The 5,185-nt window shown below is 36.0% G+C and overlaps 1 protein-coding gene across 5 annotated transcripts in view; it reads left to right on the top strand.

Moving 5' to 3' along the window:
- KMT2E (lysine methyltransferase 2E) overlaps positions 1-5,185 on the top strand; it is a 103,789-nt gene that overhangs the window by 11,835 nt on the left and 86,769 nt on the right. The gene's annotated exons all lie outside the window — the stretch shown is intronic.

Raw genomic sequence — 5,185 nt, 5'->3', positions numbered from 1 at the left:
CCCGCTACAGTGCCCGGCTCTTTTTTGGTTGCTGCCGTCATTATTGTTTGGTGGGCCCGGGCTGGATTCAAACCCACCACCTTAGGTGTATGTGGCTGGCTCCTTAGCCACTTGAGCCACAGGCACCGAGCCAGTACTACCAGATCTTATCTCATTATTTAAATAAAGGATATGGCAAAAAGTGCAAATCCATGATGAACTAGAGGATTTTCTTTTAGGACAAAACTCCCATCTTGTACATGTAAAGTAGCACCTGCTTGAAATTAAAAAATTCAAGTTAGAGGTGACTTGTGTGGTCTTTCAGTTAAATATTTCTGATTGTGGTCCAGCAACCTCATACATCACTTATCTGGGGTGGATTTATTTACTGGCAAATAGTTGAATCCCTTCTATGTAAAAGCATAATAACTATCAATTTTGGCTTGTTGATGGTACATATACTACTTCCTAAGGGAAGTTAAGTGATGATTGTGTTGGCTGCTATCACTGGAGTAAGATTGTGTGGTTTTTCAAATTTAAGCCTGTAATTGGTATCTTGGTAACCTAGTTGGAGTATGGTAGCATTAATCTATTAGCTAATCTATCAGTTGCTTTATCTTTGAATTCTAAATTAAAACTGGCAGATCTTATGGAAATGTATGGTTGTCCCAAAAGATAAATGTGCTTCTATTATGTAATTACTTCAAGGAGAACTGAGAAACTGGGATATTTGTCATTTAAATTTGATCTAGAGTGATGATGTAAGTTGTATTTTAAAGAAGAGATTCTTTTGGTATAGCCTGAAATAAGCACTTATAGGAATTTAAAATTTATAACTCTTACCTCTAAATAGTTCATTTAAGATTTTAGAGAAAATATTCATTATTCAATCCCTAACTTTACATAGCAATTTCTTCAAGTTGAAATGGCTTTTTTAAGAGTGGCTGATCAACTTAGTACATGTGGGTTATTTTTCATTTCTATATAATTTCCTCATAGAAAGGTCATTACAGTAAAGCTTGAGAGTGAAAATGGGTATAGCCTATCTCATAGCAAATATCTTAGTCCCGTGTAGCGCTCATTGTATCTACCAACTTCATTCTTGATATTTTATCCTAAAATTTCAAAATTTATAAGCCTTGTTCAAGACAGATTACTCTAGGAGTTAATAAAGTTTGCTATCTGAGTGTATTTTCTAATAGATGTTTACATCTATTAATTCCATAATTCATTTTTGAAGATAAAGTCGATAGGCTTTTTTTCCTCTAAGCTTCGTCTCTCTCTCTAGTTGTTATATACTTTTCATTTCAGGTTTTTGTTTTTGTCTTTCTATTTATATTAATGTATAAAGAGGAAGAAGCTGATCATTGAATATTGTGAGTCTTGGAATTAATATCCTGGGAAATGCTGTAGAAGTAAATTATTTAAACTGAAGGCATTTACATATAGTGTTTTGTTTTTAATTAATTTTGGTCCTCTGGTGGTTTGATAAATTGTTAAGTACTTAAAAATTTAAGCTATTCTTACTTTAGTGCTAGGATTTTTATACCACCATGAGCAAGACTGAGACCATGTCTCTACAAAAAATAGAAAAATTAACCAGGCATGGTGGCATGCACCTATAGTCGTAGCTATGCAGGAGGATCACTTGAGCCCAGGAGTTTGAAGTTGCAGTAGCTTTAATGATGCCCCTGCACTCTAGTTCTGGTGACAGAGTAAGACCTTGTCTCAAAAAAATTTTTTATAGTAAATATTTTAAATGCATTTGGAACATTTATTTTTTTTCTTTTGAGACAGAGTCTTATTTTGTCACCCTTGGTAGGGTGCTGTGGCATCATAGCTCACAGCAGCCTTAAATTCTTAGGTTCAAGTGATCCTCTTGCCTCAGCCCCCTGAGTAGCTGGGACTATAGGTGTTCACCACAGCAGCTGGCTATTTTTAGAGATGGAGTCTTGCTCTTCTTCAGGCTGGTCTCAAACTCCTGAGCTCAGGCAATCTACCCACCTTGGCCTCCCAAGTGCTAAGATTACAGGTGTGACCCACCGTGCCTGCCATTGGATTTGGAATATTAAGATAATTTCTTTGGGACAGTAATAGATTTGCTAATCTTTTTTCTTTCTTTCTTTCTTTTTTTTTTTGAGACAGAGTCTTACTTTGTTGCCCTTGGTAGACTGCTGTGGCATCATAGCTCACAGCAACCTCAAACTCTTGGGCTCAAGCCATTCTTTTGCCTCAGCCTCCCAAGTAGCTGGGTCTACAGGTGCCTGCCACAATGCCTGGCTATTTTTAGAGACAAGGTCTCTCTCTTGCTTAGGCTGGTCTTGAACCTGTGGGCTGAGATAATCCACTTGCCTCAGCTACCCAGTGTGCTAGGATTACAAGGTGTCAGCCCCCGTGCCCAGCCAGATTTGCTGATTTTTTTACTATTTGAGTGGCCTTAGTGGCTAACAGTATGGCGATTGGAATTGATTCAATTATCATTGGATTCAATAATGCAATTTTCATCTTTATTTCTAAGAAGATAACTAACATTCATAAATATCTACAGTGTATTATTATATCTTATTTACTGTGCATAGCACCTCTGCAAGATAGATTTCCCGCCCCATTTTAGACGTTTTACCCATTTTTCATGAGAGGCCTAGAGAGACTGAAGATAATTCCTAGAGTCACGTGACTAAAGTGTGGCTGATCAAGAATTTGAATTAAAATTATTTGAAAGTTTTTGTAGCTTCTATTGATCTTTATAAAGGACTGATTCTTGACAAGGTAATGAGAATAAGCAAATCTTTAATTAAAGGAAGCTCCTTAAGAAAACTACTCTAATGTATCTTTGATTATATTGATTGCCCTAGCTCATTTCAAGTGCCTTAAAGGAAACTTTATTTTGGTCATTGTTCATTTCCAAGCATCTAGAGCAGTATCCAAATTCTAGAACATAGTATACATAGATGTATGCTCAATAAATATATTAAATGCATGAATTTGAATTGATTTTATTATCTTTTGAAGTAATAGAATAGTTGCTATAATCTGTGAAGGAAATACTTAAACAACACTAAGGATTTCTTTTGTTCTTTAGAGGTGAGGTATTTAAAACTTGATGGTGACAATCTGAAAGGGTTGTTGATTGTTAGAAGTTATTCAGATGATGAAGATGATGGTGGTAGCCAGGGAGACTGAAGAGGAATGAATCTTAAACATTGGGGTGGCACAAAAGACGATGTGACTGAATATAATAGGAGACTGGAGGAAAGAAGGATTGAAAAGAGAATGGAGATGCTATTAATAATAAAAAATGAAATGGAAGAAAATGTATGAATAAGTAAGTTTCAGTTTGAAGCCTTGATTTTTGAAGCAATGGAAGGTATTTGAATAGATATGCATCTGATAGATGGCTGGGAACAGTAAATTAGACAGGAATGAATAGTTGGATCCAAGATTGGGTGGGAGACTAATGTAATGGGGAGGACTGAGCCTGAGGGGGACAGCTACATTAATAACATTCTTCAGTAGCAGGTTTTGTTTTTAAAGATATGTTTATGTTAATATAAAGGAAGGAGGAGGAATTGAATGTTACAGAAGGAAAATTGTGGTTTAATCAAGAATAAGTTAGGTGGGTATCTTAGGCACTAAATTCTAGGCTTTGAGAGCTCATATACGTATAAATGTCAGTTTTTGCTCTGGAGTGAAGTACTGTAGATGATCAAAGTATGAAAAGCATACATCGAGCAGCTGCCTTAAAATAATAGTATCAAAATTAAACCAATAATTAAAACAATATAGGTAGTACATTCTTTAGGAGATTAAAAAGGGAAGAGATTAGTATGGAAAGGGTCATATAGCTGAAGCAATCTTTTGAGATAACCTAGTACTGGTTATATTGTTATTTACAGCTTAGGAAACAGCCCTCAGGAGGTCTACTAGATATATCTCAAAGCTAGTTTTGTGATTCACATGTCAAAGTTGGAAGGTTGGGAAGGCTTCGGGGAAGCTTTGGTTCTTGAAAGTTTAATAAGATTTTTTATTGCGTGGGAAAAGAAAACGAAGAGCAAAGGATATGCCTATAGCAGAAATCCTTCAAAAGGATTTCTATATTGAAATATTAGTATGGAACAAGGTAACCTGATACAATGTCAAGATTAGGAACTTGACTATAATTAATGTGAACTATATATTTTTAGAACAGGGCAAAGTTATGAAACTAGTGGCCTTTTAAGTGTAATATATATTTTGTTGAATGTTGTAAGTAGTGGTTCTAAAATAGAGTACTAGAGTGAATGCATTTTTAAAAATTAATTTGATAAGACATTCAGGCCATATCCCAGACGTTCCAAGTCCAAATCTCTAGGGCAAAGCCTATGAATCTGTTGTTTTCTACACCCACCTCTAGGTATATGAAAAGTAGAAGTTTTAAATCTACATTTAGAAATCAATTATGTAAAAGTCAAGTTAGGACAGGGAGATAAACTACTTAGAAAATTATTCTTGGGCAGTGCCTATGGCCCAGTGGGTGGGGCCCTGGCCCCAGATACCGAGGGTGGCAGGTTTGAACCCAGCCCTGGCCAAACTGCAACAACAACAACAAAATAGCCAGGTGTTATGGCGGGTGTCTGTAGTCCCAGCTACTCGGGAGGCTGAGGCAAGAGAATCGCCTAAGCCCAAGAGCTGGAGGTTGCTGTGAGCTGTGTGATGCCTGTGTGCTGTGCCTGTGTGATGTAGAGATAAAGTGAGACTCTGTCTTTACACCAAAAAAAAAAAAAAAAGAAAAAAGAAAAGTATTCTTGTCACCCAGGTCTGAGATGATAATATGTAGATAGTAAGAACAGTAAGATTTGTTAAATACCCATAATTAGATTTGATGAACATTGTTTTTAGGGAAGGAAAGAAGAAAAGTCTCAAATTCTCTAAACTGAAAGAAATAGAATTTAGTGATAGAAGAAAAGTCTCAAATTCTCTAATCTGAAAGAAATAGAATATAGAAATAGAATATAACTATAGCATGCTTAGTTAACCTGGGAGAGTGAGGACTTTGTTTTGCTTGAGATTAAAGAAAGAGAAGTTTATTGACAACTTTGATTGTTTGAATCAAAAAGTATGCTCTTACCTGGTAGCAAACTTACTTAAAGGCATAGACAGTATTAATAAAGAACAAACCTGGCTCAGCGCCAGCCACATACACCTAAGGTGGCGGGTTCGAATCCAG

Source organism: Otolemur garnettii, unplaced genomic scaffold, assembly GCF_000181295.1.
Source record: "Otolemur garnettii isolate 467f Iridium unplaced genomic scaffold, OtoGar3 scaffold00005, whole genome shotgun sequence".
NCBI lineage: Eukaryota > Metazoa > Chordata > Mammalia > Primates > Galagidae > Otolemur > Otolemur garnettii.
Note: the sequence above shows the minus strand (reverse complement) of the source record. Positions and strands in the feature narration are given on the sequence as shown.